We start from the raw sequence: 22,510 nt of genomic DNA on the forward strand, positions 1-22,510 counted from the left end.
TCTGCACAGCCAGAAGCTGCCAATATCTTCTAAGGCCTCTCAAACTAAACACATCTAAGCCTGAAATCAATATTTCTCCCTATAAACCTGCCTTTCCTTTTTGCATTACAGCCACATGTTGCCTGCATTCTAGCCCATTACCCTTCTATTCCTCTACCCCTCTGTATCCACTGTGCTTAAAAAAAAAATCCCATCTTATTGAGGTATAATTATGTACAATAAACTGCACTCACTTAAAGTATACTTTTGTAATTCTTATTTTTCTCCTTGTGTTGAGCCTTTCATTGTCATTATGGAATATGTTTTAATGCCTGATTATATACTCATTTTCAAGTCTTGTTTACCTAGTATTAATATAGTCACTCCAGCTGTTTCATGTTTACCAATTGCGTGGTGTATCTTATTCAGTTCTTTTATTTTCAGTATGTATCTTTATACTTAAAGTTTATTACTTTAGGCGGGACTGAATTTATTCTTGATTTTTAAAAAAAATCCAATCTGACAGTCTCGCTTTTTGATTTAAATATTTGTTCCTTTGCATTTGCTGTAATTATTGAAATGGTTTTATTTTAGTTTTCTATTTTGCCGTTTGTCTTATATTTGTTTCACCTGGAATTTGTTCCTTAGTTCCTCCTTTCCAACTTCCTTTTGTGTTAATCATGTATTTTTAAAAATATTCAATTTTATTTCATTTTATTGGCTTTCCAGCTATCTCTCTTTACACAACTTTTAGTGGTTGCTCCAGAGATTACAACATGTATCTTCATTATATTCATAAGTATGTGATGTTTGCATATGCATATCTTTATAAATCTACTTAGAGTTAATGACTTACTTTAGGTAAAACTTAGGAATGATGCAATAATATATTTTCATTTATCCACCACCCCCACTGTCCATAATGTTGTTGTTATCAGTTTTATGTGTATACTTTATAACCTCCCCAAATTCATATGTAATTTTTTAATTGACCCACATATTTACCAGTTCTAGTTTTCTTCTTTTCCTTTAGCATGAGAAATATCCTTTAACATTTCTTGTCATGAAGAATTCTTGATGATAAATCATCTCCTTAATTACTTACCTTAAAATGTCTTTTACTTCATTTTTTGGAGAGTAGTTTTGATACCTGTAGAATTATTGTGATTTTTTTTTTCTTTTAGTACTTTGAATGTGTTGTTCTTCTGATTTCCATCATTTCTGATGAGAAATCAGCCATTAATTGTATCACTGTTCTCTGTATGCATGGTATCTTTTTTTTTTTTAATGTCTGATTTCAAGATTTTCTCTCTCTCTTTTTTTTTTTTTTTGGCACCAAATTAGAACAGTTTTATTATTTAACATACCAATGTATATACATTGTCCTCCCAAATAAGAAACAATTTTGATTCCAAAGTTTAAAATGTGATTTCCAAAATGAATACTAACTGTAATTTTTGGGGTAAAAATAGTCCTGCAAATTAACACACATCATTTTGATCCTTAATAAAATATGCACACTGTACTAATCACCTCTCTCATACAAAGTGTATATTATAAATAAAATCTTCAAAAAAGATCTCAGACGTTTACTGCATATCATAGAGAATGCTTACCACCACCTGAAAGACTTTAAGCCCTTCCCTTTATTAGATGTTTAAAACAGATACTCAAATCTGGATGAAAACAACACTCTGTAGGTATTAGCATATCTAGGATCATATGTGATGCTTATCAGAAAAAGGAAAATATAACCTTGCTGGACTGCTTCTGTTACTTTTTCTAAAATAAGAATTACTCTTTCCTACTGTTTTAAAAGCAATGATAAGAGATGTGAACAAATTAAAAGTCCTGTTCAAATGTCAGTTTTCTCTTTTCAAACAGAAATCACATGTAGAGGCATTTTTACCCAGTCATATATTTCTACTTCCTAGGACCAGCCCTTCTTGAAGTATATATTGTTAAAGACCATTCTACAGGGTTCCTAATGCTCTGGTTTCTCTTCAAAACGTATAAATCTTTCGCCTTTTACAGGGTTCCTAATGAATGCTATCCATTATCACCAGTAACTGTTCTGGTTTCAAACTCTCTTAGCTCTGGTTAAGCCAGCACAAACCAGCCAGAACACAATGGCCTTAAGGAAAAAAAAGGGGGGGGGGGGCCTACTAATAAGTTTTTGTATCGCCTAGTCCAGTGCCTAGCACAGAGTAGGCATTCAATAAATAGGTGACGAATGGATGCACTATCTCTTAAGAGCGTTTTCCACACTCAGATGTAGTAATGATTTATGAGTAATATGCTGCATTAGGGCACACAGATCTAACATGACTAAACAAAGAACACAAGGACAGGGCATAGACACTGTTAGCTTCTACAATTCTGTCCCAGGGCAGAAAGTGTACTTTAAGGGTTAAAACTATGCCAATAATAAAAATCGATTAGTCAAATATCTTTATTTCGCCAAGGGACTCTACCAGTATTAACCTGTGGCAATTCCCCAACATACAATGAACTCCAAAAATGATGGGTTCTTTGCCATCCACCTCAAAGAGGGCTGCGAAGCAACTAGTAAGGGAGACTTTCCCTTCAGCAGTGATCACCTGATTGAAATGGCCACCAAGCTCTATTGGACAACTCTCAGCCAAACCAAACAGAAGCTCAATATTGAAATTTCTGATGAGTTCCTGGTGCAGTTCAGGCAGGACAAAGTGTGCGTGAAGTTTATTCAGGGCAACCAGAAAAACGGGAGTGTCCCAACCTGCAAACGAAAAAACAACCGCCTCCTTGAAGTTGCTGTCCCTTAACTGGGCCTCCTGCCTGCTCCCGTGGACTTGCTTCTTAGTAACAGTGCAATTTCGTTTTGTTTTGTTTGGAGTTCATTGTATGTTGGGGGATTGCCACAGGTTAATACTGGTAGAGTCCCTTGGCGAAATAAAGATTTTCTCTTTATTTTTGACTTTCATCAGTTTGGCCTTTATATGCCTACAGGTGGTTTCTTTGTGTTTTCCTGCCTGGGATTTGTTGAGATTCTTAGCTCTTGAAGTTAGCTTTCACCAAATTTGGGGAGTTTTAGGCTAGTTTGTATTCAGATGACTTTTAATGCCATTTTACTGTTCTCTTCTCTCCTGTCCCTGCAATTACACAAATTTTGGACTTCTTGATATTATCCCTCAGGCCTCCAAACCTCTATTCATTTTTCTTCAATTTTTTTTCTTCTTTTAGATTGAGTTCTGTTAGTCTGTCTTAAGGGTCAGTAGTTCTATTTTTCCTGCCTCTCCAAACTGTTGTTGAGTTCAGCCAGTGAATTTTTATTTCAATTATTATACTTTCAGTTTTGTAATTCCATTTAGATTTTTTAAAAAATATATGGTTTCCATTACTCTGTTGAGATTCCCTTTCTCTTCAGTCATTAAAACTACTTTTTTCTTTAAATCTTTGAACATATTTTTCTTTTATTGTTTACATAAAAGCTTCCATGAAATCTGTTTGCTAAATCCATCATCTATGCCCCATTCAGAATCAGTTGCTAGTTTGCCTTTTTTCCTCGCTGAGTATGAATGACACTTTCCCATTTCCTATAAACTCTGTCTTCCACGGTGTGCAGCAGATGTCTGCTCAGTTCCTACAGCTTCCAACTGCTGCTTTTTTTTTTTTTTTTTTTTGGTCTGGCTCCCAGTGGTCTCCCAGCACCTCTGTAATTTGGTAATCATCCAAGGATTTGAGCAGTTCACACTCAGATTTTGGTGCTCAATTTTCAGCTGTTATGCAGTCTTGAGCTCTGTTCTCTGACACCTCAAGCCAGCAAGGTTTTAACTTTCTGCTACATGTGTAGCACACGAGTTGAGAAATTCACTCAGTTTTTTAAAAGTAGCAAATTTACATATCTTCCCAGTCTACTGCAGCTCTATCTTTCAAGGATAGCTTCCTCTTTGGTCCCTGCTTATTTTTTCACAAGGCCCTCTAGCATTTGGCTAAAGATTTGGACAGACTTTTTACTCAGACTTTAGGGCTTCGGCCTTCTGGAATTCTCTCACTTTCAGAGTTTCCCTGTTAAAGGTATACATATTCTGCAGTTCTGCAACCTAAAGGTAATGAGGCTGTGGTTTTCCACCTGTTCTAACCTTGGGAGTTTGAGAACACTATCATGACTCTTACCTCCTCCAATTATAGTTTTTTAAGAGTAAACACTCCTTTGGATTCTGTTTTGAGATACTTCTCAGGGCCTGTAAGTATATTTTAAAAAATATTGTCCAGATTTCATCATTGTTATCTGCAGGAAGGTTCATAGAATTACTTCATACTGCCATCATTACAGGAAGTTTCTCTCACTGCTTTATTTTTAAAACGTGTCCTAGAACATGTCACCCTCCATGCTTATGACCCTTTAAAGATTTTCCACTGCTCTTAAGATAAAGTACAGAATTCCTAATAAATTCTATGATACCATGCAAAAAGTAATGTATAGACTCTTTTAAGGTTAAAAATTCCTTTAGCTTCGCTAAGGTTGAAACTCTGTTTTCATTTATAATGTTGCCTAAGCAAGTCTGTACCAGTATAGGATTTTCCCCCTTCTTCATCCCCTTCCTGGGCCCTGGCACACACTGAAGCCAGAAAACAGAGTGGGCATTTGGAAATGTGACCAAGGTGAAAAGAGAGACAGAGATTTTTTTTTTTTAGCTCTCAGATCTGAAAATGTCTTTATTTTTTAGAAAATGGATTCCAGGAAGGTTAAAAAGCAATACCAGAGGGTATATAGGTGCAGAACTGGATGTAGTCATTCAAAGCATTCAATTAAGAATATGGCAATATAAATATCTGAAAAGCATCTCTTAGGTGTTTGAAACAAAATGTATGTCATTCCTAACTATTTGGAGCTTTACAGACAGAAAATGGTTAACATTTCAAAGTCCTGGAAGCTTTTTCCTTGGTTAATAACATTAAATGGTTTGCCTTTGATCAAATTCCTTCCTTTTTAAACATGGATAAAAGTATCACATAGGTCCACTGTTAAGACAACATGTTGCAAATTAAATCTGGTATAATGTATTCCAACAAAGCTTACAAAATAAAAGGTGGTGTGGTGGCTTTGGATTAAGTTTAATAGTCGTCTCCTCGGCTGACAACTTCTTTACATGTTGGACGCAAAAGTATGGTATGTTCAAACTGTGCTGTATATGATCCTTTAATGTCACATAATGGTGGATATGGGTCTACAATGCCCAAGTCACACAGATTCTTCAGAGCCATCAAGTATTTACTTTCTCCCAAACGATCCAGCCATCTGCGGCAGAAGGCGAGAGTGCCAAAGTTTTCATTGATGACATTTAACAAGTGTTTTGTTCTTGGAAGCCTTATTGGCACATGTCCAACATCAAAATTTTTCATGTAATGTGAACATTCCATATCATCATGAACCACACCTTTTCCTGTGCTACCAAAGGTTTCGATGGCATATACTTCTCCTTCCTCCATTCTTGTTGCCTCTCCTCCTTTCACAATGGGCACTGTTTTCCCAGCATGTATTCTATATGGCCCAATTGAATGTCCATTTAGATTACGGATTGGTTTCACTTGATATGTCTTCCCATCTATTTCAACTTCATAGGATTCCATAACTTCTTGGATTGCCTCACCAGCATCACAGAGACGAACATCAATTCCGGCACACTTTATTCCAGTGTTAGTGGCATCTTTTACAGCTTTTAATAATGTATCATATTTGGGATTAAAAGTGACAGTAAAAGCACAATCGATAATCCTACCACTTATATGTGTTCCAAAGTCTATCTTACAGATGTCATCATAGTGTAATACTGTTGTGTCACCAGCATTGGGAGTATAATGGGCAGCACAGTTATTCAGAGAACACCCAGTAGGAAATGCCAGGCCTGCGTTTAATCCATTCTCTTTTATTAATTTTCGTGAACAGTCTTCTAACTTCTCACAGATTTCTATCATTGTCATCCCAGGCTTGATCCAGCTCATAACATATTTTCTAACTTGTCGATGTGCTTCTGCAGCTTCTCGAAAATCATTCCAAATCTCTTCACTAGTTTGATCTAATGCTTTCTTTTCTTCACTTGTAGTTCTCCAAGCAGCTGTTCGCCCATCTTGTGTGGGTGGGTATTCGCATTATTGTCCTTTGGGAAATGCACCATTAGGATACAGGTCACATATTGGAACTGAGGGAGGGTCTGTTTGAACTTTTGGTCCTCTCTTCTTCTTCTTTTTCTTCTTCTTTCCAGCTGCTCCATCTCCATCACCATCTCCATCTTCATCGTCATCATCTCTTTCTTTCTCTTCCAATGCTTGTCTTTCCAATTGTCTTGCCAACTCATCAACTGAGGCTCCTGCTTCTTTATCAGGTTCCTGTTGCCCTGGGGCAGCCCCTTTACTCTTCTTCTTCTTCCGTCTTTTTTTCTTGGCCGCCTCTTCAGCCGTAGAGGCAGCTCCCTCTTCCCTGTCGTCTGGATCCAGGTCGCCATTCAGGTGGCTCCCGCAGGACGCTGCCTCCTCCACACCCGCCCGAGACAGAGACTTTTTTGGCACAACAAGGTTGGGGGGGGCCGCAACTGGGCACAGCAATCAGGCTGTCCGTGGATGCTCTGCCAGCAGGATCCAAAGCCCCTTCCTTCTGCCTACACCCTTTGGAGGATGAGTAGAAGAAATGGAAGGGATCCGTGGAAATGGTAGGGAGAGATTGGGTCTTGAAGAAAGGGCTGGCTACAGTGGGCACTCAAGAGTCTAGAACAGAGGTCAGTGTTGGGGGCAGGTGACTACAGCCCCTCTGTCTCTGGGATGGGCATGTATATGTAGTCCAACTCTGAAGTCAAGCCTGTTTTGTAGGAGGGGGGTGGTTTTGAACAACCACAAGGAAGAATTGTTCAGTATAGACAGTACCTTTCCATTTTTACTCTCAAAACACTTTACAAACAAAAAATTAAAAAGAAGCTAATGTTTATAGCTCTCCTGCAACTCAAGAAGGAGTTCAACTCAAGAGGTTCAAGAGGGAGGGGATACATGTATACTTACAGCTGATTCACATTGTCATGCATCGGAAACTAACACAACACAGCATTGTAAAGCAATTAGCCTCCAATTAAAAAAATTCTTATTAGCATTATTAACCTAAAGTAGTTTGTTTAGTCAAAGCTATGGTTTTTGCAGTAGTCATGTATGGATGCGGAAGCTGGATCATAAACAAATCTAAGTGCCGAAGAACTGATGCTTTGGAACTCTAGTGTTGGAGAAGACTCTTGAGAGTCCCTTGGATTACAAGGAGTTCAAACCAGTCGATCCTAAAGGAAATCAGTCCTGAATATTCATTGGAAGGACTGATGCTGAAGCTGAAGCTCAAGTACTTTTGGCCACCTGACGCGAAGAACTGACTCACTGGAAAAGACCCTAAAGCTGGGAAGTATTGAAGGCGGGAGGAGAAGGGAACAACAAAGGATGAGATGGTTGGATGGCATCACCAAGTTGATGGACATGAGTTTGAGTAAGCTCCGGGAGTTGGTGATGGACAGGGAATCCTGGCGTGCTGCAGTCCGTGCAGTTGCAAAGAGTTGAACATGACTGAGCAACTGAACTGAACTGAACTGAAGCTAAAATAGTGATCAATGTTTTGCTAAGACTAAATCTCCTCCATCCCATGACTGCGGCCCTATCTGCCGGGTTTCAAATTCTACAGCCTTTAACATACCCACACATCAGGTACGACTCATTTCACCCACCATTTCTCTTGGGATTTCTGGGGTTCCTTCGTTTGGGCCACAGCCCCTGATAGCAGTTGAACTTCTCTCAGTGGGAAGGCTTTCTCGTTTGTCCATTTGTCCTCCTTTGTCCCTGCTCCATGGCAGCAAGAGCAGTGTCGAGTTCAGCCAGGTTGTTTTCATTCACTGGGGCACCCCTGGCCCCCAGCTCTTGCACCAGGGCCTGGACTCATCAGCCCGTGGGGGTGGGAGTTGCGCACTGAGCCTCAGATGAGGGTGTCTGCGCCTCACGTCACCTCTGAGGACCCACTTTGAGTTCAGCCTCCGTCGGGCCTCTCCTTCTGAGGTTTGGTTTTCTTCCCGGGCTGCCTTTACCTGTGTGAGGTCACAGGCAGTCTCCTGGGGTGCTGAGAGGCTATGATGGAGGTTGGCCTCCCAGGCAGAGAAAAAAACAGCACACATCTTTAGGTGTCATTTAAATTACCATTTTCAATTAGTATTAATAAACTGAGATTTTGTACTAATACATATAGCTTTATTTCTCTGTGTGTGTGTGTGAGAGAGGGTGAGAGTGTCTTGGAATATATGGAATATATTATGTAGCCTGGATATCAGCATTTGCCTAGGCTTTGTTTATTCAGTTTAGGGTATGGAGGGACCATTTTATGGCAAAGTGTGTGTTGTGTTTACCTCAAGCTGTACCTTTGAAGTTAGATTTGTATTTTCTGTTTATCTGTACATTTTCAGGGAATTATTGCTTTTTATGTTGTTATTTTCCGTCTCCACTTTGAAGACGATTTGGAATATCCTCTTGTGAGTATTATTTGCTGACAAACAGGGATATCTGAGTACTGGGTTTGTCTCATTCACCTTGATGGCCTTGATTTAATTCACCTGAATCAAATCATCGTCTATGTGCCCTCCTGCAGGTGGTCCTTGGCAAGTCTTTGTAGACTCATGCAAAATAGGCTGGATGCTAGCCCAGAGTGGGGTTATACGCATGTGCCATGAGAGTAGGAGAGTGAGGTAATTCGGAGACATGATGCACACAGCAGAGCTCCGGGCCTGGCCTCGACGTCTTACAAATGTGGAAGGTAAGGTTCTTCCTGGCCTTAGATGGTGTAACAGAGGTCCATTGCTGGAACCTGACACTGATCCTTCACCCCTCAGTGGGGGAAGGGGGTGCAGAAACTGGGACAGCAGAGAGAACACATCCTGAATTCCAGAGGAACGGCTTGTTGTAAAAAACTCCTTTATTTGTGTTCTTGTCCTCATTCACTCAGTTTGAGTATGGGCAGAGGTGGATAACCTGAGTTAGGGCCTCTCTTAATGTACCCAACACAAGTACAAGAGGAATCTGTGGGTTCCACGTTCAAATAGGAAGAAACACCTTGGGGTGATTGTCCCTGGCAGCCACTCTTGATGGTTGCCAGTCGTCAGACATTGGCTGTCGCAGTGTCATAGACGCTGTCTGTGACAGTGGGAATTGCCTCCCCACCCCCACTTTGCACTTCCCGCCCTATGGAGCTAAAGCTTCCTTAGAAATGGCAGCTCAGATGATGCTGTGATGTATTGGAGTTCCTTTTCAGAACTCGTGTCTAAAATGTTACTTAATCTTAACCCTCCAAAAATCACTCAAAGCCTAAAATTCTACACTCCAAAACCCTTTCTTTTTTCTGTTGATTTTTAAATTTATTTTAAAGATGATATTGCATCTGAAAAGCATGGCTTTTGCCCAAAAGTCAAGAAATCTAGCCCTCACCCATGTGTAAGTGTGTTTTAGGAGTATCCAAAGAGAATCTGAACTCTGCCATGTGTTGGAAGAGAAACACATTTTAAGAACATTTATATTCCAAAAGTTATTTTCTGTGTGAACACTGTGTTATTTTTTGTTTGTTTTTTAATGACCAAGTGCTTCTATATTTTTATTTAGTTTTTAACTTACATGAGGAATGGTTTATGAATGTGCTGAGCCACCCAAATAAGGGGAATGCCATTGGGGTTGAGGGCGAAGAGGCGTGAAGTGTAAAATCAGGTAAGAGTGTTTGAAATATTGATCCAGGGCTCTTTTTTGAGGCAGCAGACAAGAGTGTATATATATTAAGACCTCCAGAGAAGAAATACATTTATTACATGAAATGTGTGTATTTTATCTAAGGCTATCTGTAAGACACATAGTGGCTCAAATTCAATCCTTGCAAGCGTAGATCATAGATATGCAGTTGTCTTAAGATCATAATTGCATTGTGGCTGTAAAGGAAGTGGGGAAGAACTGTCCTTAGGCCACTCCTGTGCATTAGTACTGGACTAACTTTAAATTCAGTCTTCATATGTGTCTTTTTTTTTTTAAGAACTTATTTTGGTTGTGCTGGGCCTTTGTTGCTGCAGGGCTTTCTTCTAGTTGCGGTGCCTGGGTTTGTCATTGCAGTGGCTTCTCTTGTTGTGGAGCACAGGTTCAGAAGTTGTGGGCACGGGCTTGTTGCTCCGCTGCATGTGGGATCTTTCTGGACCAGGGATTGAACCTGTGTGTCTTACATTGGCAGGCAGATTCTTTATCACTGAGCCACCAGAAAAGCCCATTATTTTTTTTTTTTTAAAGTTTCATTTCAAAGGTTTTTAAAGCTCTGTAAGTTACTCTTTCTAAATTTCTCTTGATCTCAATATAAAGTTTAGACCTTGGAACCAATCAGTGTGCTAAAGCAATTACTATCATTTTATGATGGTTACTCCAGTTATGGATTTCTGCCATAAATATTCAGTGTTGTTTTGTAATCCAACATAAAACTGCAGTTGTAGTTAAGAGTCTTCTCAGCATGGTGAACAACGAGCTTGTAGAGAATCGGTGTGTTTGAGTAGCTTTGCCTAGTTCTTATATCAAGGCAGTTTTTCAGGTGAGAAAACAATCTCCAGGTGTTGTTAAAAGCTGCACGGAAGGTGCTGTCAGAACCCCTGGCTGCAGGTCCTCAGCCCTCCCCACCAGGCCTGCTCATCCAGGGGGAGAATTTCAGACAACAGGCGTGGAAAGTATCTGTATCTCAGCTGTATCTACCTTTTATTGAGTGACACAGAGGCTGTAAACCATGTCCATCAAGTCTGGCCATAAAAAGGTATGTGTAGACCAGTTGGACACATGAGGCAAACTCTCCAGGACAGAAGGGCTAAAAGGTTCTTTTATTTAAAAAACAAAAAACCCTTCCTCACCAATTGGGCATGACTTTCAGTGTTCTTCTATCTGGTTGAAATTTTTCTATTCAGTGCCTCGGCAGAAAGATACAAAATCAATTTTGGGAAATTCTGAGTGGAGGTCCTTTGACTTCCTGAGAGGTGGGCTGGGAGAGGGGGGCAGGTCCCTTGGCTCTACCTGTGCTCCTGAGGAGGAGGGCGTGGGCACCCCTCCTGTCAGCCGTGGGGGTTACAGGTGGGTTGCGTGAACTCTGTTTCAGCCCCGAGGTGGGAGAGGCAGTGTTCACTGGGCAGAGTGGTTTGGAATAGGGCTGCCTGTGAACACGGGGCCTCCTCCCCTCTCTTGTCCTTGGAGGTTGGTCTTCCAACACAGCCCCTTCCAAGGACCAGGGTGTGGATATAGCCAAGAATTAAACCATAAACCAAACCAAAGGTCAAATACTAGCTACAGTGAAATCCATAAGACTGCCTTGACATCTCTCTTATCTTTGGTGCCCGGATATTGGCTTGCAGTGAGAGAGCAGACTGGGGCATTGGGAAGCCCAGGTGTGGTATGCCCAATGTCTGAGGTTGGCAGGTTAATTTTAGAGGCCTTGTTTTCTTGCTGTTGAACGACCCCTGGACCTCATCTTTACAAGAGGCAGAAGCCTTGATATATTTTAAACCTGTGGGAAGACCTCTTAGCAAGCTCTTGGCATAAGGCTGCGTTTTTGGCGCTGACAGTAAGTGGAACCAGGAGTGATAGCCTTTTGAAGTTGAAGGTACCTTTGAGAACATCCATTCTGACCACCTTAGTTGGCCTGATCCTTTCTATGCTTATTTGTAAAATGGAAATGAGTGTGTGCCTCATAGAATTGTCGTGAGAATTACATGAGATAATTTCTGTAAAGCACTTGGAATTGTGCCTGGCACCGAGTAAGCCCTTGATAACATTCACCACCATTATTGTTCTTGCTGTTCATGGATGAGAAGCCTGGCATCCAAAGAGGTGAAATACCTTGCCTGAGTTCACATGGATGCACAGCACCCTACCCCACCCACCAAAAAAAAAGCATAACTGGAACTGGAGTCCAAGTCCACTACACTTTGCTGGAGGCAGCTGTTTTTCTGACATCCTTGGTCTAGTTGCAACTGAGAGCTCAGATTCATGAGCCCCTAAGAGATCACAGCATGTGGAATAGTTTTGGTTTTGTTATGACTACACAAGTACTCTCAATGTCGCTGCCTTTCTGCTTGATGCCCTGTTTGAGTTAAAAGTTCAGTGAAGCTCCGTGTGTGTGTGTCTTTATGTGTGTGTACGTGTGTGTGTGTGTGTGTGCATGTGTGCACACACGTGTGTGTGGGGGGTGGCCCTTCCTGCATAATTTAGTGATCTCCTTTGCATTAGTGTATTAGCATGTTTTCACTTTTAACCTTTCACCCTCTGAGCCTGGCATTTAAAATGCTATTAAACTCAATAATGTTTCCTATAAACAACCTTAAAGGGATGGGAAATAATTGGAATGACATTTTTAATAGGCTTCTGTTTCCTCAGCCCTCTGGGCTGCATGAACCCAGCCAGTGCTGGCAGAGGGGGCCTGGTCTGAAGTTGGGAGAACTTGGACATCCTCTGGGGTGCCAGAGGACTGTTTAAAGAACAGAGAATGGTTTCTGTGCTGGAAAAGCAGAGGGTTTTGAGGGGGACAGTCTTTTTATTTTCTTAATGAATGAGGTGAATCCAAGAGCTGATCACTCCTTCCTCCTTCCAATGGTTTCGAGACACCTTAGGGCCAAATTTCTGGGCACCTTTAGCCAATGAGTCAGACTTTCTGGAATGTGGTTTTGTGCATTCTCTTGCTTTCAATGTGTATTTTTTGGTCCTCCTGTTTCTATTTTATGTCACCATTCTATTTTATGTGCCATAATATATGTCTCCTAAATTTGTTTTTGAAGCACATTTTTTTAGAAAATCCAGTTGGATGTTGTCCTTTCTGCTTATAAGTTTGTGAGGCCTTGCTGGGGAGGAGAACTTTCTGTGCCCCAAGTTTAGCTTCTTTGTTAATAAAACGGAAATGGACATTATCTTGCCCAGACATGTTACGTGGGAGCAAGCATGACTGCTTACAAAGAATCATGTATGACTTGGAATGTTTTTTGCTGCTATGATCGGGGCAGGGGGAAGGGATTGAAAAATACTGGAATCTTGAATTTTTTGCCTTAATTAGAGTTCCAGATCCTATTCTCACAGAATCACGTTCAGAAAGTACATGTTAGTCATTCACCTGTGGTGAATAAATATTAGAGCTGCTTTCAGTATTAGCTCATTAAATAGTATTTGAGAGTCCTACTATGTGCCCAGCACTGGGACAGACCTCAGAGAGGGGTGGGGCATGCACAGGAGAATAAATGACTGCAGATGAGAAGCTGGAGCTCAGGTGACAGCACCGTATGGCTCCCCTACTTAATCACGCATGCATTTAACAAGCATGGCTGTGTCAAGGCACTGTTTCAGGCAGTGGATTGAAGATAATCAAGATAAGTGAAGTCCCCACTTTGCTAGAACTCATATTTCAGTGAAGGGAGAGTTTAAAAACAAGGAACGAGAAACCCCATAAAGCTGTCTGCTTACCAAGTGTAAATTTTTGGGTGTGTAAATTGTATCTCAAAAGGGTAAAGAAGGAAAAAACCTCAGCCCTCACTGGCCTTCGGGTTCACCCTAGGACGGTTGACCCTCACTCTTCACTGGTGTATGCAGTGCTGCTGCTTGCTGACCTGTATCTGTGAGCCCAGAAACCAGTCTCCCGGAGATTTTGTGGTCGTTTGTCGGTGTGCACAGGGCAATGAGACATGTGACTCACCTGGCGAGCATGTCCTCCAGCTGAAGGGGAACCGGGTGACACTCTGCCTTCCCGGTCCAGCTCCTGCTGTGAGCAAGTAGCCTTTTTGTTGTCTGTTTAGTGCAGTGGCCTTGTATCTTTGTGCTTTTTTGTTGGTGACTTAGCTGCTAACAATGGCCCTCATGAGTGATGCTGGGGTGCTGTCTTGGGATCCCGATCACACGAAGGCCGTGATGGGCCTGGCAGACAATATAAAGTAGTTTCCTTCAGGCACGAGCCACAGTGCTGTTGCCGAGTTCAGTGTTCATGCTTCCACAGTGTGTGTTACATGCAGCATGTTTCAATAGGAAACATAAACCAACGTTACATATTGATTGGGTGATGGCAATGTTGTGACTAGAGGCCTGTAGGGACCTAACCCTGTATTCCCTCCCTTCGGAGTGGTGCATTGTTGCTGGGATCATGCTAACTTCCCAGAACAAAAAGACTGGGAGTAACAAGAATTGACTAGATATGCAAGGCCAGGCCAAGGGCATCTGTCCAGCCTGTGTACCTAATGGCTGTCTTCTCTAAAATAATCCCACTTTATGGAATAGCTTTCTCCATCCCCCCACTTTCAGTCTGCATGTGTCCCTAGATCTGAAGTGGCTCTCTTGTAGACAGCATATTTATGGGTCTTGTTTTTGTATCCATTCAGCCAACCTATGCCTTTTGGTTGGAGCATTTATTCCATTTATGTTTATGGTAATTATTGATATGTATGTTTTTATAGCCATTTTGTTAATTGGTTTGGATTTGATCTTGTAGGTCTCTTTTTTCTTCCTCTTTTGTTTTCTTGCAATTTGACAACTAACTTTAGTACTTTGTCTGGATTCCTTTTCCTTGCGTGTGTGTGTGTCTATGGTTGGATGGCATTACCATCAACCTCAATGGACATGAACTTGAACAAACTCTGGGAGATAATGAAGGACAAGGAAGCCTGGCATGCTGCAGTTAATGGCGTTGCCAAGAGTTGGACATGACTTGGTGACTGAACAGCAACAAAGTCTATTGTAGATTTTCACTTTGCAGTTACCATGAGGTTTTGATATAGCAGCATATGTATAAAAAGGACTGCTTTAACTTGCTAGCCTTTTAACTTCAAATGCACTTCCAATATCCTGCATTGGTACTCTCCTCATGTTTGCTGGGTTTTGATATCATATTTCTGTGTGGATGATTTCCTACCTTTATGTTTGCTTTTATTGGTGAACTTTCTCATCCATAATTTTCCTGTATCTAATTTGTGGCCTTTTCTGCCTTGAGAAGTTTCTTTAGCATTTGTTGTAAAACTCGTTTGTGTGTGTATGTGTGCACTTAGTCTCAGTCGTGTCCGACTCTTTGCGACCCCATGGATTGTAGCCCACCAGGCCCCTCTGTCCATGGGGATTCTCCAGACAAGAATACTGGCGTGGGTTGCCATGCCCTCCTCCAGGGGATCTTCCCTGCCCAGGTATGAAACCTGGGTTGTGAGCAGATTCTTTACCATCTGGGTCACCAGGGAAGCCCTTGGTGCTGAATTTTTTTAGCTTTCGCTTGTCTCTAAAGCTTTTTATTTCTCTGTCAAGTCTGAGTGAGAGCTTTGCTGGGTAAAGTATTCTTGATTGCAAATTTTTCCCTTTCATCACTTTCAATATATCCTGCCAGCCCCTCCTGGCCTGCAGAGTTTCTGCTGAAAAACCAGCTTATATAACTTATTTATACATAAGGAGGATTCCCTTGTATGTTAAATGTTGCTTTTCCCTTGTTGCTTTCAATATTTTTTCTTTATATTTAATTTTTGTCAATTTGATTACTGTATGTCTTAGGTATTCCCCCTTGGACTTATCCTGCCTGGGTTTCTCTTTGCTTCCTGGACTAGAGTGACTATTTCCTTTCCCATGTTAGGGTAGTTTTCAGATGTTATTTCCTCAGATGTTTTCTTAGACCCTTTCTCTCTCTCTCCTATTTCCAGGACCCCTATAATGTTCATGTGTTTGTGTTTAATATTGTTTCAGAGGTCTCTGAGACTGTCCTCATTTCTTTTCATTCTTTGTTCCATGGCAGTGATTTCCATCATTCTGTCTTCTGCTCACTTATCTGTTCTTCTGCCTCATTTATCCTATTGATTCCTTATAGTGTTTTTCATTCCACTTATTGTATTGTTCATCTATTTGCTTGTTCTATCTTCTTGGTCTGTGCCTCCATTCTTTTTTCCAAGATCTTGGCTTGTCTTTACTATCATTATTCTGAATTCTTTTTCAGGTAGATAGGAAGTGGGTCATTCTGAAACTTCTCTCTCTCAAAACGGAAATGTGAAAGACAGATCAAGAGGGCCCTATATTTAAGGGAAAATGATGGGGAACATAATGTGCAGGAGCCTCTGTTTTGAAAGAATTTATCTTAAGACACTTGAACCACTTTACTTATTGCCTTCCTCACCTGGCTTCTGCAGGTATTTTGCTGTGACTTAGGACCAGAATCATCTCTCTAGTTTTAAGAGCTCAGATGTGCTAAAACATACTTTAAAAAAAAAAAAAATCACAGTAGCTCAATGCTAAGCCATTGCCTGTCTTTTTGAGAGCTTGAGGAAGAATAGGGTTACTGTGTAAAGGGTTGGAGCTCTAGTTTGGGGAATGAGAAGATTTTTATAAGAATTAATGAGCAACCAGAAATTTAAAAATAAAAAATACCTACTTATTTATAGTTTCCTGGAAAAACACAAAATTCTAAATACCCTAACTCTGTGGCAAGCAGAAGAGGCCAAACCAATCTACTTTCCTGCTCTGATCAAAAGTAGGATGGTAACAGATAACGCAAAAGCTATAGAGATACTTTGTGTGACTCAGAGTACAACCTTTGAGTGTTTGGCTATGATGCTGCTTGTTATGTTGTAGGAGAAAGAGATCACAGGAGCAGCTTCTTACCTGTTAGGGTGTGGGGTCAGAGAATGGTGCTGTGTTCACCCTGAGACAGCTTTGGTGACTGGGCTGGGGCATCTGACACTGGGAGACCTGAGAAAAGACCCCTGTGCCTTAGCCCTCTGAATCCTGTTTCTTAATCCACTCTGCCCACCCATGGATGTACAAGAATCAAACAAGATCACACACTGAAGAATTCTGAAATCATGGAGGCTGCAGAGGTCAGGTTTTAATAGATTCTAGAGGGAACTTGAGGATCATTCCCCATGGCCAGTCCACCAGCTGGTCCTTTTCATTCCATCACCCACATCTCTCCAAATTTGTCCTCTCCATCATGCTGCCACCATCTGAGTGCAGGGCATCCCCTTGCCCCCTAGTCTGGGCTCCCGTGGGTGCCTCCTAACTGCATTTCTGGTCCCATTCTCACCTCCTAGCCCATCCATCTGGCAAGAAGAGTGATCTTCATAAATGTTTCTGTGACTAAGCCCTTGCCTTTGGGTACATGTCTTGCCATGACCTGTGGGGGACCCCCATGGCATGGTCTGCCCACCCCTGCTCTCCAGGTCACTCTAACCCTCAGTCCACCTGGATCATCTCCAGATACCTCCACTTAGACCACTCTGCCCTCACCAGCTCTCTCATCGGCACACCTCAGTTACCTGCCTCCCAGAGGGCCCTGCCCCTCATCATTTCCTGCTCAGTCTCTGTCTGTGCCAGCAGCACTGATCACACCTGGATACTAGTGTTTTTTCTTAATTGTGGTGAAATACACATAGCATGAAATGTACTATCTTAACCATTCCTGAGTGTACAGTTCAGTAGTGTCAAGTACATCCACACTGTTGTTCAATCTCCAGAACTCTTCATCTTGCAAAACTGAAACTTTGTATCCATTAAACAGTAACACCCCCTCCCCCTGTCCCCCAGCCCCTGGTAACCACCATTCTTCTTTCTGTCTCTATGAATTTGACTCCTCTAAGGAACCTCCTGTGATGGAATCATACAGTATTTGTTGTTCAGTGATTGGCTTATCTCATTTAACATTATGTCCTCTATGTTCATCTGTGGGTAGCATGTGACAGTATTTCCTTCCTTTTTTAAGGCCGAATAATGTTCTGTTGAATGCACAGACCACATTTTGTTTTTCCATTCATCTGATGATAGACACTTGGGTTATTTCTACCTTTGGCTGTTGAGAATGGTGCCATGAACGTGGGTGTACAGATCTATTCATCAAGATCTTGCTAATACTTTTGAGTATTGTTTGCTGCACTGTGTCTATCATCGTGGCATTGTCTAATCCGTGTGTATGTTCTCTGCTGCCTGCCTCTCCCACTAGGCCCTGTGCAGCTGGGAGCAGGCACTGGGCTTACTGCTATCCCCCTGGTGCAGCTTCCAGCATATACTAAGTGCTCACTAAATATTGTTGTCAGAGGGAATAAATAAACTCTAAATGCATCTTCTTGTTCCAACTTTCAGCCTTTTTTTGAAGTAATGAATTGGTTATTTTTATGAACATCACTGATCATTTAAAAAAAAAAGTTCAAAAGGAGGTAATAAAAACTGACCCTAAGTCCCTCCTCCGTGAAATAACCAGTTTTATTTTGGTGTTGGACTCAGACATTTTTCTTTGCATTGATCTAGGCAGAGTGATAAGGTTGTGGATGGGCCAACTGATAATTTTCATTATTATTTACTTAATTTTGATTGCATTGGGTCTTTCTTTCATGTGAGGTTTCTCTAGTTGCAGTGAGCAGGGGCTACTCTTCTTGGGATGCTTGGGCTTCTCTTTGTGATGACTTCTTTTGCTGGAAAGCAGAGGCTGTAGGCACGTGGGCTTCAGTAACTGCAACACTGAAAATTTTTTAAGAATGTCAGCCTCTGCCTTTAATCGAGCTCTAGCTCTCAACTACTGTTCCTTGTTCAAGGGAAACAAACACATAAGCAAAATGTCCTATTCCCTCCCTTTGCAGCCTGGTGCTCAGTGAGAGCCTTGCACAGGAGCACCTTTGACGCAGATGCGCATGTCAGGGCCGACTCCTCCTGACTGCTTGGAGCAGAACCTCAGCCATGGATGTTCCTGAAGGACTGGTGGATGCAGGGAGCAGCTGGCTGTGTTAGGTTTGGACTCTGCAGTTACTGTAGCACCTTTTGCTGGTTCATTCACCAAGAAGGAAGGCTGTGAAGGAAGGGCAGGAGTGTGCCCGCTTGCTCAGCAAGAGAACTATGAGAGGACAGAGGGATTTACCACCTCCAGGGCAAAGTGGATAGACTCCAGAACAAGAAAGGGAATCGAAGGGCTGAATGTCTCAAAAGTCAGGCTTTCATTGCAAGGTCAGGCTTTATGGAGCAAGAAAAATTTTGTCTGACTAGACAGAGCCTGGGGAACTTTGAGTGTACAGCCATTAAAAAAAAGTTGCCATGGAGGAGAGAATGCATGCAGGTGGTGATGAAGGGGTGTTTTCCCACCTTTGAGAAAAAGGGAGAGCTACAGGGGGTTATTTGGAAGGGGTGCAGCTAGATGCCAAAAGATTGGTGGAACCTGAGGGGGTCCTTCCTCCCCTGTCCCCACTCCTATTTGGGCTCTAAACAGGAGATAGGTTTGGGCCAGACCATACAAGGGACCGAACTGCTCATGGTCTTGAAGGTAGATTGAGGCAAGCTTCATAGGAGCTCCGTGCTCCTCAGGGTGCCAGGCAGCCAACTAGCAGAGAGAAGTCCAGGCCGGAAGCCCTGAGGGCAGCTCACAGGGTGGTGAGAGAAGGTGGGAGAGATAGCCTGAGTCCCTACGGGAGCCGAGCAGGGCTGAGGGGGTCTGAGGAGAGGGAAGGATGACATAGGTGTGAGGACCTGGAGATTAGAACCCAGAGGCCAGCAGCCAGCATCCACCCTGACTGTGGGTAGGTCAGTGAGGCTTGTCAGAAGTCATGGAGCCTTGTGGGTGAAGGATAGGTGAGGGAGGATCTGGGGATTTGAACATTTAACCCAAAGAAGATACATTTTTTATCCAGAAATGACTGAGTTGCCTTGAAATGGCAAGATCAAAATTCTTCTGCCATTAGCTGGAAAGAGCTTGGCTGACAGACTGTTATGAGAAAATAAAATTACATTTCTATACATCTGGGCTGCGAACATGCATTAAAAACTGCCACCCACAGTAGGATTCCTTGTGCCAGTGGGTTGGTGCACACAAATGCAGGGGCCAGCACTGAAGCTGAGTCCTAAGAGGGCCAGCCAGAGGTGTCAGGATGTACTTAGATTATTTTTTTAAAAAATCATCAACACGACAGTGCAAAATATAATTGAAAGAGGACAAGCCTGGTAGGGGTGGGAGGTGTTGTCTCTGGATCTGGTTTGCCACTGTCCAGCCTCATGGCTTGTTACTCTCCGCTCTGGTTCTACTTACTGGTCAATCTGCAAGCCCTCCACATGCGCCATGCACGTATAAACTTCAGAACTTTCTTATGCGGTGCTCTTGGCCTGGAATGGGCGCTCTGTAGCTTCAAATCTGTTTAAATCTCACTTCCCCAAGGAGACTTGCCTGAGCTCCCAGGCACCCGCATGTCAGACTCCCACCATTGGTTGCCTGTGGGTTTCTTTCACAGCCCTGCCCCATGATTTGTTCAGCCAGTGCTGACCAATAGGGGGCGCCCAATCAATGCTAAATGAATGAATGCCCCATGGAACTGTGGCCTGCAGCTCAGATGGAATGTAGAGAAAGGACTCACTGGTTCTGGTTTCAAGTCCTAGCTCTTGTCACATTTTAGCTCTAGGAACTTGGCTATGACACTGACTTCTCTGGGCCTCAACCGTTTCATCTGTAAAATGGGCATTCAGCACACTGATCTAGCAGACTTTCCCAAGCACTAGTTGTGCCTTTCAACAGGCCGGCCACCCTCTGGGAGCTCACAGCCGGCTGAGGTGGCAAACAGGGAAACAGACACTTGAGAAAATGAAAGGGTGGCTGTGGGAGCATACACGGGTGGTGGGAGGACTCCAAAGTAGGGGGGTCCACTGTTTAGGGGTGGAGACTGGGGAAGATGATGGGAAAGACTTCAGAGAGCAAAGGAGAATGGCTGAATTCTGACTTACAGGAGGAATAGTTGCTTGCTGTTGTGCTGTAGGTTAGGTAAGATACTGTAGGAGCTATGGTCCTGAGGCATTCAGGGGCGTTCTGGGAATGACAAGCATCCACCTGGCTGTAGGACAGGGTGTGAGCTAGAGGCACCAGAGTGAGTCATGGACCCCCAGTTGCCCATCACTCATCACCCATGGACAATCTTGTTTCATTGGTACTCCGACCGGTACTTCACTACATACCTCACCCTGCTGCTGCTGCTGCTAAGTCACTTCAGTCGTGTCCGACTCTGTGTGACCCCATAGATGGCAACCCACCAGGCTCTGCTGTCCCTGGGATTCTCCAGGCAAGAACACTGGAGTGGGTTGCCATTCCTAGTCCTGGACAAATATCTTTCATCTGTAAATGTTTCAGTATGCATCTCTAAGAGACACAAACTTTTCAAAAAACTGCTTTTTTTTTTTAACTATTATCAGACCCCCCCCCCCCCCAAAATCCTTAATATAATCAATGTGTTTATATTTTGATTTCCCCTTAGTTTATTTTCAGGCTGTTTACTTTACAGGAACCAAAGAAGGTCCACAATGAGATCGATATGACTATTGCGTCTCTTTTTAAAAGGTTTTCCCGTCCTTCTGTTTTTTGTTATTTTTCTTGCAATATACTTATTGAGGAAATCTTTGTCCTATAGAGTTTTCCACTGTCTAGATTTTGCTGATTGCATTTTCCAGGTGTTAACATGCTCACTTGTCCTCTGATTTTCCTGTAAGCTAGTAGTTAGATCCAGAGCTGTTCTGACCAATAGTGATATATCATGAGCCACAAATGCAAGTCACATATGCAATTTAGAATTTGATAGTAGTCACATGTTAAGAAATAAATGAATGAAATTAACTATAATATATTTTACTTAATATACCCAAAATATCACTCCAACATGTAACCAATAAAAAATTCTTAATATAAATTTACATTTTATTTTTGTGCTAAGTCTCTGAAATTCGGTGTGTTTCTTACTCTTAGCGCATCTCAATTTGAATGAGCCACTTTTCAACTAAATAGCCATAAATGGCCAGTGTCCACTGTATTTGACACTACAGATAGAGGTTTGATCATACTTAGGGTCAAACCTTTGCCAAGAATTCTTCATGGGTGTTGTGTCCTTTCATCAGGCAGCATAAAATGTCTAGTTTTCTCTTTTTGTGATACTTATCTTAGATACATTAGATTCATTAGAATTGCAAAGTAATGATGGTCTAATTCTATTATCCCTCTTGAATCTTATTTCACTTGGAATATTCCTGATAAGAGAAACTTCCTCTCATCAGTGATTTGATTAACTACTAAATATTTGATTTCCAGCCCCCCCCCCTTTATTTAGCAGTTCCTAGTCAGACACGACTGAAGTGACTTAGCAGCAGAAGGTTAGAGGGAGAAGGCAATGGCACCCCACTCCAGTACTCTTGCCTGGAAAATCCCATGGACAGAGGAGCCTGGTAGGCTGCAGTCCATGGGGTGGCTAGGAGTCGGGCACGACTGAGCAACTTCACTTTCACTTTTCACTTTCATGCATTGGAGAAGGAAATGGCAACCCACTCCAGTGTTCTTGCCTGGAGAATCCCAGAGACAGAGGAGCCTAGAGGGCTGACATCTATGGGGTCACACAGAGTCGGACACGACTGAAGTGACTTAGCAGCAGCAGCAGCAAAGGGTTAGAGCTGTGTGTAGGGCAGGCAGGTCACTGGGCTTGCAGTATGGAGAATGGGTTGCAGGGCAAGAAGGTTACTGAAGGGAGTCAGGGAG

General features: G+C 42.3%; 1 long non-coding RNA gene and 1 pseudogene across 1 annotated transcript in view; one reads left to right on the top strand and one right to left on the bottom strand.

Annotated features, from left to right (window-relative positions):
• Window positions 1–4,642: 4,642 nt before the first annotated feature.
• On the bottom strand, window positions 4,643–6,499 carry LOC136174169 (methionine aminopeptidase 2 pseudogene; annotated as a pseudogene).
• Window positions 6,500–8,643: 2,144 nt separating this feature from the next.
• The window catches only part of LOC136174380 (uncharacterized), a 41,316-nt gene continuing 27,449 nt past the window's right edge, over window positions 8,644–22,510 (top strand). The window contains exons 1-2 of the long non-coding RNA XR_010664399.1: window positions 8,644–8,785; window positions 9,625–9,726. This is a non-coding gene — a long non-coding RNA (uncharacterized lncRNA). The remainder of the gene's footprint in view (window positions 8,786–9,624; window positions 9,727–22,510) is intronic.

Source organism: Muntiacus reevesi, chromosome 9, assembly GCF_963930625.1.
Source record: "Muntiacus reevesi chromosome 9, mMunRee1.1, whole genome shotgun sequence".
NCBI classification, from domain to species: domain Eukaryota; kingdom Metazoa; phylum Chordata; class Mammalia; order Artiodactyla; family Cervidae; genus Muntiacus; species Muntiacus reevesi.